Source organism: Petaurus breviceps, unplaced genomic scaffold, assembly GCF_028583685.1.
Source record: "Petaurus breviceps papuanus isolate PSGF00001 unplaced genomic scaffold, PetGlider_PUasm1.0 99, whole genome shotgun sequence".
Classification (NCBI taxonomy): Eukaryota; Metazoa; Chordata; class Mammalia; order Diprotodontia; family Petauridae; genus Petaurus; species Petaurus breviceps.
Genome location: NW_027187465.1, coordinates 8308893 through 8320896, shown reverse-complemented (window position 1 = coordinate 8320896; position 12004 = coordinate 8308893). Strand labels below are relative to the sequence as shown.

The following is a 12004-nucleotide window of genomic DNA, read 5'->3' as shown; positions in this document are numbered from 1 at the left end:
GGAGGAGGAGGAGGAGGAGGAGACCAACAAGACCCGAAGGAGGAGGAGGAGGAGAAGAAAAAGATGATGATGATGATGATGATGATGATCCCAGATCTCATGAAGGGGAATATTTCCTGAAGTGTAGCAAGCTGGGGATAGGGACATGACAGAAACTGCCAGCTCTTCTCATCATGGCTTCTTCCCAGGGACTTTCTCTCCCTTCAGAAAACTGAAGAGAGGCTGGCATCAAGGATCTTCTCTCTCAAAGCTGGAAGCTAGAAGAACATAAAGAGACTTAATCTCTTTTCTCTCTCACTTTCACTTACTCCCTCCACCCCTCGCACAGGCAAGGAGCACTGAGTAATCAGTCTCTACCAGTGAGGACAAGAGTCCTGTGCAATTGGCCTTTGGAGCCAAAGATTGCACTTATGTTTATTATTACCATCTTAAATCAACATAGAATTATCAGTGGTTGTTAAGTCAATTTACAAGTGTTTATTATGTGCTAGGCATTGTGCTGGGAATGCAAAGACAAAATGAAGTAGTTCTTGATGCTGAGTGAGGGGAGAAGAGCCAGGAGGACAGTGTACACAATTACAGACACATTGTATCTGTGACGACTGACTTGGATAGACTGAGCTCTTCTCAGCAATGCAAAGCTCTAAGACCTCTCCGAAGGACTGATGATGGAAAAGGTATCCACATCCAGAGAAAGAATTATGGAGTCTGAATGCAGATGGAAGCAAACTATTTCCTCTCTCTCTTTTTGTTTTGTTTTTTCTTTCTCATAGTTCATTCCATTGGTTATAATTCTTCTTTACGACTTGAGTAATGTTTAATGTGAGTGTATTTGTAAATCCTATATTTGATTGCATAGCGCCATGGGGGGAAGGGGGAAGGAGAGAGAGACGGAGAAAATTTGGAACTCAAGGGATTGTGGAACTGAATGTTGTAAACTAAAAATAAATAAATTTAAAAGGAAAAAAATGAAGTAGTCCTGGCTCTTGAAGAGCTTACTTTCTATAGGACATGTGAACATATATAAATAAATATAAACCGTATTCAAAATAAATCACAGAAACTGAGAGCAGGAAGGGGACCTTAGCAGCCATCTTGTCTAGCCTGTACATTAAAGGAATCTCCTCCATTTCCTCTTCTGTAAAATGAAGGGCATGTCCAAGGTCTCTTCCAAACCTGGTCTTCAATGAGGTGGCACATTACAGTTGATGAAGCATGAGTCTTGGAATCAGGAAAACTTGGGTTCCAACCCAGCTTTTGACACAGTAGCTGGGTGACTGTGGTCAAGTCAACCCTTTTCCTTTTGCTGCTTTAATTTACTAATTCATAAAATGGGGCTAACAATGCCACTGTACCTGCCCCACGGGGCCATCTTGTTATTAAATGAGATAGTATGTTAAGTACTTCACCAACCTGAAGGAGCAAGAGGAGGGCCAGCTGTTCTCCACACACCAGCCTGACTCACCAGGATGCTGCAGCTCCGCAGTTACATTTGGTGCTTAGCAGATGCTCCAGCAGGAAGGATGATGTTACAGTCAAAACAGGCGTCATTCCGCCCGCGTGGTCCATTTCTCTTGCCATTCTCTTAATGGGTGAGAACTTCTAGAGCTCATGCAGTCTTGCAGGAGGCTGAGACTGGGTGCATACCAGGGCTTTGGATGGGATGTGCCAAATCTTGTCCATGTTCCCCAGTGAGCTCTCATTTTTGCAAAGGAGGCACCTTAAATAAACAGGAGAATGCTTAGGGAGGCTAGATGGCACCATAGCGCACAGAGCACTGGGCATGGAGTTAATAAGACTCATATTCCTGAGTTCAAATCTGACCTCAGACACATGCTAGCTGTATGACTCTGGGCAAGTCACTTAATCCTGTTTGCCTCAGTTTCCTCATCTGTAAAATGAGCTGGAGAAGGAAATAGCGAACCACTCCAGTGTCTCTGCCAAGAAAACCCCAAATAGGGTCATAACTGAAAAGACAGCCATCTCATCCATAAAGTGGGGCTAATCATTAGTTCCAACCTCCAGGGGTAGTTGTGAGGACCAAACAAGATAATTTTTTGTAAAGTGCGTTGTGTACCTTAAAGCCCTATATCAATGCTATTAAAGGTCAAATACCTAGTGAGGTTGCTACTTTATCATCAGTAAATACATACTTGCGATTTGGGAAATGGCAGCCTGCCTTAGCATTTCTCACTGGTCCTTGTGGAATTTGGACTAAGAGGCTGTCAAATGGAAGCAGATGTATATGGTGGGGACCAGAGGGAGGATGGCCTGGTTGTGTGGCAGCATTTTCTCTGACCAGCCAAATAGAATGTAAACTCCTCAAGGGAAACGATGGATTTAATTTTGTATTGGTATTGTCAATGCTTGCTTAATAAATTCTTGTTAATTGGTTGGCAGATTATCTTTTTTTTTTGGAGGGCAGTTGGGGTTAAGTGACTTGCCCAAGGTCACGTGGCTAGTTTTTGTGTTAAGTGTCTGAGGCCAGATTTGAACTCAGGTCCTCCTGACTCAAGGGCCAGTGCTCCATTCACTGTACCACCTAGCTGCTCCAGCAGATTATCTTCTTTGAGCTTGGGTGTGAACAATAGCAAGAGTTGGGTTCTGTTGCTATCGAAGGATAACTCATTTGGTGAGCATGTATTAAGCTCCTACTATGTGTTAGGCACTATACTAGCCATAGAGTACAGAAAAAGGACCCAATGAGTTTCACTCTTTACCAAGGGCTCAGAAAGCACTCCTAATTCCTTCATAAACACATATCCTTGGTCATAAAGCCCTTTGCTTGAAAACCATCAGGGAGGAAGAACTCACTGGTTCCCAAGACATCCCATCTCACTTTGGGAAGACTCTCTCATACCCCGCCCCCCTTTTTTACTCTTACCTACCTGCCTCCTTGCCTCACATGCTTGTCACCTCTTGCCTGGAACACTGAAAAGGTCTTCTAATTGTTCATGCCAACTTAAGTGTCTCCCCTTTCCAATCTGCCCTCCATATTACTGCCGGAGGTGGTTTTTTTTTTTTTGAGACAATTGGGGTTAAGTGGCTTGCCCAGGATCACACAGCTAGTAAGCATCTGAGGGTGGATTTGGATTAAGGTCCTCAGGTTCTTCTGACTGCAGGGTTGGTGCCCTATCCACTGTACCACCAAAAATATGTATGTCTCATTCAGCTCTGAGTCCACAGCCCTATCTCTAGTTCTTTGTCAGCCCTTTGGAATTCTGCTTGGTCCTGGCATTGATCTCAGAGCTCGTAAGACATTCTGAGCAGCTTTTCTTGATGTTGATGTGTACCCTTGTCCCAAAGCACATCTCTCTTTATTGGTGCAGATGCATGCCTAGCCCTGTATGAGGAGGAAGGCTGAGTTGGTGAGGGAGCTTTCCAAAGCATAGACCTGACCATGATATTCCATTGCTGAAAAACTCCAGTGACTTCTTACCTTTTGGATCAAATACAAATTCTGTTGTCTTTTAAAGCTTGGCTCCAATTCACCTTTCCAACGTTATTACACCTTATTCTCTTTTGTGCATTCTTTGGCCACTGAAGACCTAGGTGCTTGGACTGTGATATCTGCTGGGCCAGGCTGGGCATGGATCTGCTGCTTGGCCATACTCTCTGTCACCATCTCTTGGCTCAGCTGCAATCTTTGGCTAGGATACTGCCACGCTTTTCCAGAAAGAGCCAGAACTCTCCCCCTAAGACAAGTGAGAAACTCGCCCAGTTCTGCTCTTGTGTAGGATTGGGTCTGGGGGCTGCCAGCTCCTGAGCAGCAAAACTCAAGCTCCCCTCTTACCTACTCACTAGACAGAAAGCTCGGTTTTAGAAAGCCTTGTCCTTGGGTTTTCTTCTCAGGCTGTGTGTCCCCCCAGACAAGCAAATATCTCCAGTGGCCACGTGCTCCTGCTGAGACAACATTGGCTATTGCTAATGATAATTGTTCATTGGTTGACAGGTACATAGTTTGTACAGGCATTATACTCAGCTAGAGATGTAAGCAACTTCCCAACAGTCAGGAGTGTCTTCAAAAACTTGGTTCTTCCTCCATGACTGGATCTCTTCTCCCCTGCCTTTTTTAGGATCAGTCTCCTGACTTTTAAACCTAAACTCTCCCAGGAAATTGAACAGATAGAGAAATGGCACCCCAGCCACCCAAGGAACCGATCCACTGTCTTCCTCACCTGAGTTTCCCCTCTCAAGGACTCCTGAACTTTCCAGAGACAAATGGGCCGCTCCAAATCTGACAGCATATTGGGGGACTTAATTGCTTAGGGATACCCTGATAACTCTTCTCTATCCAAAATGCTTCATAAAGCTTTGAGGACTAGAGGATGACAGCTGTCACATTCTATCGCAGATGGGAAAATTAAGATCTGGAGACATTCCTTGAATTGCCCATAATCATGCAAATGGTTGGTGGGAAAAGAAGATTATTTGGAAACCAGATTCCTTTCAGGATCTAAACCCATTGTGCTTTCAACCCCACCCTTACTTATTCTCTAGATTCCAAAGTCCTGGCACCAGAACCGGGGTGTTTCCAAATCTGGTCTAATGTGTTGTTCCCCTACAGCGCCCCCCCCCCCCATTCAACTCATTGTGTTTCTCCAAGTCTGGTGGTATCCTTGACTCTCCTGTGAATAATCCTTGGGAAAGAGTCCCTTCCAGCCCCTTTTCCCCTACCCCAACCCAACAAGCAGCCTGGGTCTCTCTCCTTTATTTCCAAACTAACCAAGGATTTCTTGCCCCTCCTGGGCTTGCAGATCCCCAGTCCAGTTACTGTTTTCAGAAACCATGCCCTGTGACCTCCCTAGCTTGAAATTCTCCTTCCCTTTGAAGGTCACATTTGGGCTGGGAGAATGGAACCACTCCCTGATAAGCCAATGCCAGACTCATGTTTGTCCTTGCTTGGCCTCTTTAAATCAGCAAGCCTCCCTATCCAAGAGGCCCTCCTCAAGGACTGCTGGTGAAAAGTGCATTAGTGCAACAGGGTTATGGAACCCTGGGGCCAAAAGAAGTTTTCTGCTTCTAAGCACAGAGGTGACTATGTCACTTCCCTGGCTTCACAACCTTCGATGGCTTATTATTGCCCCCAGGATGAAATATAAACTGCTTAGGTTGGCATTTAAGTCCCTCTATAATATCACTTTCTTTTCTTCTTTAAAAGTTAAATTAAAAAAACAAATAACAACCACTATTTTCTCTCCTTTCTTCTTGTCCACATTCTACCTCTGCCCCAAAAGAACAAAACCCTTGTAACAAATACTCATAGTCAAGCTCAAAGGCCAGCCCAGTTCAAAAATGTGTCTGTTTCATTCTGTTCTCTGAGTGTACCACCCTGTCTGTTAGGATAGGTAAAGTAGCTTTTCATCAGCCCTTTGGAATCATGTTCGGTCCTGGCATTGATCAGAGTTCTTTTTTTTTTTTCTTAAGAAATTGGGGTTAAGTAACTTGCTCAAGGTTATTTCTGGGTGTGGTGCTGAGTGTCTGAGCCCAGGATTTGATCTCCAGGTCGTCCCAACACTGGAGCCGGTGCTCTTACTCGCTGAGCCACCTGGCTGCCCTGATCAGAGTTCTTAAGACATTCTGAACAGCTTGTCTTTATGTTGTTGGGTACCCCTTGTCTCAAAACCCATTGGACTCTTTCCTTATTGGTAGAGATGAATGCCTAGCCCTGCATGAGAGGGAGGGGCGAGTTGGTGAGAGGATGGACAGCTCCAACCTTCACTAGTCCCCTCTGGAGACTCTTGAAGTGTCAGGCCCCATTCTGGACTCTTCTGGGTTGGTCTGCCTTCCAAAACTTTTCAAGTGTCAAGTCGCTTTCAGAGTTCCTGGTTTTCCACTTTCAGGAGGAAGACTATCAGAGGAGCTAGCTGTCTCTATCACGTCCCTGTTCCCAGATTGCTACTCTATAGTCTTTGGAGAATTTCCCTTTGGGTGAGATTGAGGACAATCTCTCTTTGTTGAGGTGAGTTATCTCACTTCCATCAGGGGAACTCCTTCAACCTGAATTTTTGGTATATAATCTCCTATGTATACCTTCTCTGATCTCAGTTTTGCTACAATTTGGATAAATGATTTTTGTTTTTTTTTTTTTTTTTTTTTTTTTGTGGGTTCTTTTTGGAGTTTTTTTTTGTTTGGAAAGGGGTTTTTTTTTTTTTTTTTTTTTTTTGCTATTATGTGGGTTCATTGTGGAATTGGTATTTGGTAGGAAAGGGATCAAGCCTTGGGTAAAGAGCTTGGGGTCTTCCTCCCAGAAAGGACAAAGCGAACAGAAATTAGAAATTCCCTAAATAAACAATATTTAAAGGAGCAGACAGATATAATTCTAGCCTGGTATACCCTCCCTCTGCTGAGGGCAGAGTGGCCTTCTGCCCCAACTTCCTATTTCCACTCCAGGCATGAATCAAAGACTCCCTTAGAGAAGGGTCAGAGGAGAAGAGGCTGGAGATGTCTATGCTGTCTTCCTTGGAGCTGCACAGTGACAGCCCTTGAAGCATGAGGGCCCTCTGTTCCCTCCTCTCATTATTATTCTACACATTTTCCTCTTGGTTCTGTTCTCTTCACTCTGCATCTGTTTAGACAAATCCAACCAACTTCTTCAGGTTTACTTATAAATATTATTTCACACATTTTATTTCCGAGCCAAATCAGAACAGTAGCTGATTTGCCTGGGCATCTCTATCCTCTGGGTATTCACACAGGCCATCCTCCCATGCCTGGAATGCATCCCTACTCACCTCTGCCTTTCGGAACTCTTCACCCCTTCAAGGGTCAGCTCAGGCTCACCTCCTACATGAAGCCTTCCCTGATCCCCAACTTGGAACTACTCCCTCCATCCTCAAATGCTCCTTTGTCTTTCCTCCCCACCACTTTGATTGTTCAGTTGTGACCCCATTTGTGGTTTTCTTGGCAGATACTGCAGTGGTTTGCCATTTCCTTCTCCAGTTCATTTTACAAATGAGGAAACTGAGGCAAACAAGGTAAAGTGCCTTATCTAGGGTCACATGGCCAGTGTCTGAGTCTGGATTTGAACTCAGGTCTTCCTGACTCCAGGGCCAGCCCTCTATCCACTGTGACTCCTAGACTAGCTACCACTCCCTACCTAATATATATCTGTATAAATATATATATGTACCTCATATATATTTATCTGCATATATGCAATATTTTCCCCAGTAGAATATAAACTCCTTGAAAGTAAGAATTGCTTCTTTTTTCTTTCTCTCTCTCTCTCTTTCTTTCTTTCAGCACAGGACCTAATACATGTTCAAACTGATCTGTGACCTCCATGATATAGAACATAGCCTATCATGTCACAGGCCTGCTCATCCTATGTGATTCTTTCCTATATATTTTTGCCATTGGAGGTCCACCTAAAATACTAAGCTCCCCCCTCCCCCCCCAATTTCTCTTAATGGTAGTATTAATGGAAGATGTGGGCTGTACCTTGTTTATGCCACATAACCAGCCCAAATTTTCTGCTCATTCATATTTTTACATGATAACCTTTACTATCTTTTCCATAATTCCTTGTGTGAAATTTTAAGGCTACTCCCTCAATTCGAATTCTCTTTCAAGATTTGTGCTCACGGGCAGCTAGGTAGTTCAGTGAATAGAGCACTGGCCCTGAAGTCAGGAGGACCTAAGTTCAAATCCTGCCTTAGATACTTAACATACTTACTAGCCATGTGACTTTGGACAAGTCACTTAACCCCAACTGCCCTCCAAAAAGAAAAAAAAGGAAAACAAAAACAAAACCAAAAAAAAAATTTGTGCCCAGAGGCGATTCCCCTCAAGATTCTAGGGATACTCCTGAGAAATTGTGGTCTAACATCGTATCTCATAAGCCCCCACCAGTGTGTTCTCCATTATCAATCAGCTAGTTGAATTCATTAATTTTTTTAAAAAAGGATTTATTCATTAGGTATAGCAAGAACATTTGGTATAAAACATTTCCCCAAGGGGCGGCTAGGTGGTATAGTGAATAGAGCACCGGCCTTAGAGTCAGGAGGACCTGAGTTCAAATTTGCCCTCAGTCACTTAACACAAAAACTAGCCATGTGACCTTGGGCAAGTCACTTAACCCCAATTGCCCTCCAAAAAGCAAAAAAAAAAAAAATTTCTCTCATACACACCCCAAACTAGGGGCACACTCTGCTTATATAGTAAAGTTTCTCAGGAGAGTAGTCTCAATCTTACAGCAAAAGGTATAGAGGAATACATATAGAAAACACCTATGGAAAAGGTGTTTTTCTCCTGACTCCTGGACCTGGAAGTTCCTTTTTTTCCCCTTTGTGTTTTCCTTTTTCTTTCCCCCTTAGGGGAAGAAAAGCCCAGCTCAGCCTCGATGATGAATGCCTCTTTTGAGACCACAGCTGGCACTTTCTTACATCGTGAAGAGTCTCATTCCTTGAAGCTGTTGCTGCACCTGTATGACATTTCTTTCTGCATCTGCTGCTGCCTCTGGTCATAAGTGGGATCTCTGGATCTCTGAGATTTAACTGGTCATTCACTGCACAGCCAGGCTCCTATAGTGCTGCTGTTTCCCTGTCTCCCCTTCCTGTTCAGGTCCTGGGGAAGAAGAAAGGAGCTGTTGCCCAGCTATTGTACTGATTCTTCCCTGGGTTCAGCTGTTGCTGAGTTAATAATAGTAACAATAATAATAATGATAGTTAGCACTTATATAGGGCTTTAAGGTTTACAAAGTGCTTTACATATATTAACTCATATGATCCTCACAACAACCCTGGGAGGTAGGTGCTGTCATTTTATCCTTGTTTTATAGATGAGGAAACTGAGATTAAGTGACTTGTCCAGAGTCACACAGTTAGTAGTTATTGGAGGCAGAATTTGAATTCAGGTCTTCCTGACTCCAAGTCCTATACTCTGTCCACTGCAGCCTTGCTGATGGGCTGCTCAGCTGCTACCTTGTCATTTTTCTAGATCTTGAAATGCCCGCAAGGTCACTTCCTGGGTAAAGCCCTTTCAAGACTGCTGCTCAGTTAGCTACCAGCTCTGGTGGACTGCACTTCTGCCTCTGGTTGCTGGTGGGTTCTCTGATGAGACCTTTGAATACTTAGGTCTCCCCATGTTGCTCTCTGGATACATCTACCTTGGTGCACTCATTTGTCTCATATCAGAAAAGAACAAACATAAAAGAAATAAATGGTCCCATGGATGGTGGTGGCCTGGGAATGGAAAGCTGCTCTTCCCCACCCAAAAGCTCAAAGCAGCCTTCCACCAACCCAACAAAGCCAGGGATGTCAAGTGACACCTTTTATATGTATATTCAATTCTACCTCAGTCCACTGTTTTGATTCTGCAGACAAATAGAAGACTTTTCAGCTTTGCAGTGTTAGCACCTCAGCCACGTGGCTCTCCAAAGTTTCCATGTGATCGCACTGGAAGCAGGCAGAGCACATCAGCACATGCTCTAAGAGCTGACTCTCACAGGGCAGTCCATCCAGGCTACAATGATCTGTCATGAGTCTCGGCCCCTGCACACCTACCAAGCACCTTATGGTAGGAACAGCATCTGCCATGTAGGCTAGTTTGGTTATTCCTTACAAGGTACTGAAGCTATCTTCTAGACTTAATTGGTAGAGGGAGCTAAAGTAAGGCTTGAACCACTTAAGAAGCCTCCCACTGGGGGAAAAAAAAAGCCAGCAAAACAGGCTTTTGAGCAGCCAACCAGCACAGACAACACAGAGGTAGGGGAAGCTATCCCCAAGTGAATCAATGTTTCCTTGGCAAATATTCCATTCCCTGCTATGGCTGAGTAAACTTCATTTTGTCACCTCTTAGCTGGTCTATGATTCGCTCATTTCAATCCAGTCTTGGGCCTCAACTACCAGACTGTCTGGCTGCCCACACATTTCTGCATTGCCCTCTGAGTGATCATTAATTTGTTTTGCAGAGACCACAGTGTTCCATGGTTTAAAGATACTCAACATCACCAGAAGGATGAGGATATTTTGGATAATAGGCTTTTATTTCAGGGTAAAGTTTGGAGACATTAAAATAACTTTGCAATTTCCCCAACCTGTGCATATCTCTTGCAGGGTTCTTCACCCCACCTTCTCTGCTCCAGCCAAATAGACCTACTTACCTGTACATTACATTTTCGCTCCTGTTGCCACATTTCTGCACATACCTTCTTGCCTCCTCCATACCTGAAATGCTTTTTTAAAATCTCTGCCTCTGAAACCTCAATTCCCTTCAAAACTCAGCTCAAGTTCCATCTCCTTCTGGAGACATTTCCTGATTCTTCTATTTTTTAGTATCCTCCCCCCACGCCCAAACTTGCATTCACTTATGCATATTGCAGCCTAAAAGCACCTTGAGGGCAAAACTGTCTTGCTTTTGGATCTCTCTTCCCAGAATTCAGCATGGCGTTTTGCATACATAAGGTGCTTAATAAATGCACGTTGATTACGGTGTATTGATTCAGACTATTGCTAATCCCCCTTAAAGAGACAAGGTCTGTGACATCTTTTCATAGTTTCAATCACTGCTAAGTCTCCTGATTGAATGGCACCTGTCTTCTCAAACCATTAGACAGCCTTAGGCATAGCAGGAATGTGATTGTAGGGAGCATAGGCAATCTGCCTGCAGAGTTTTGATATTAATCTATTTGAGAGACAGGCAGCTTTGCAGTAGCAACAAGGCAGTCTTAGAACCCAGTCTTAGAAGACATGGGTTCAAGTGCTCAGACGCTCTGATTGCCGGGAGCTGTGACACATCCCCCCCCTCCTCCACCGCCCCCTCCCGCGCCCCCCCTCAGTCACTTAATATTTCGGTGCTTTAGGCAACTCATTCTAACACTAATTACAGAGTTGATGGTCTACCAAGGCAGTCCGTCACTACTAAACATTTATTAAATATCTCTTACGTGTCAGACATTGTGCTAAGCGCTGGGGATTCAAAGAAAGGCCAGAGTGCCTGCCCTCAAGGGGCTTACCATGCAACTGGAGTGACAACATAAAATGACTATATACAAACACCGCATGAATACCGGGTCAGAGCATTGGAAAGGCATTAATATCAACGGCGACTGGGAAAGACTTCTTGCAGAAATTGGGCCTTGAGCTGCGCCAGAGAAGCCAGGGAGGCCACCTACGCTGATGAAATCGCAAATCTCCACTTTAAAAATGTATTTACCCAGTCGTTACCGCGGGGTCTTTGCAGGAATAAACTCCAAGTGAGAAGCTGCTTTTAAGTAACAAGCCTAAAATCCTTCCGCCAGTAAGTGTCCTGGCTTAGGTCCTGGGGGTGGGGGCACTGACTGGATCTCAGCAAACCCCTGGGGAAGAGGGCCACCCCCTCAGGCAAGTCCTCTGGAAAGCCGCAGAAGGCGCGGACGTGGAGTAGCGCAGCTTCTCCCGGCTGGTTACAAAGTGGCCAAGAGGAAATTGACCTTAAGCAATGCGGAAGATCCCGTCCAGCCCGGCTCCAGCGGCCCCAGAGGTGCTGTTACCCCTTCTCCCCACGGCAGGGCACTGACACCTCACTTGTGGATGAAAGGGTTCCCTGTACGGGGCGGGGGGGGCCTGAAATTCTTACACCACCATCGGAGTGCGTGGGGGAGCAGAGCGTGGGCAAAGAGGCGTGGGAGAGGGGAAAGATTAGGTGTCCGCGGGCAATGGGGCGACGTCCTAAGCTGGGGGCGCAGACGTTCTAAGGTCACACTGCGGCCGCTCTAAGGACAGAGCGCAGGCTGGCCGGGCAGCGGTGCGGCGGGTCTGCCGACCTTTACCTCTGGGACCCGTCCCCAGCCTCAGACTCTCCGGCCAGGTATCGGGACCAGGGGGAGGGCGGGGGTTCTCGCGCGGCTGCGGACCACTTTCCGTCCACCTCCTCCGGCAGCATTCCCAAGTTCAGCCCGATCCGCCCATCCTCCGGCCCCCAGCTCCCGGCCCAGCTCGGGGGCAGACGTCCAGCCAGCCCGCCCCCTTCTCGCTCCCCACGCGCGCAGCTCCGCCCTGGGCCCCAGCCGGCGCAGGCGCCG

At 45.6% G+C, this 12004-nt stretch overlaps 1 protein-coding gene across 1 annotated transcript in view; it reads left to right on the top strand.

The window, feature by feature from the left end:
• The first annotated feature begins 11495 nt into the window (after positions 1–11495).
• The window catches only part of KIAA1671 (KIAA1671 ortholog), a 222620-nt gene continuing 222111 nt past the window's right edge, over positions 11496–12004 (top strand). The window contains exon 1 of the mRNA XM_069081787.1: positions 11496–11790. The gene's annotated coding sequence lies outside the window, so the exon portion shown is untranslated. The remainder of the gene's footprint in view (positions 11791–12004) is intronic.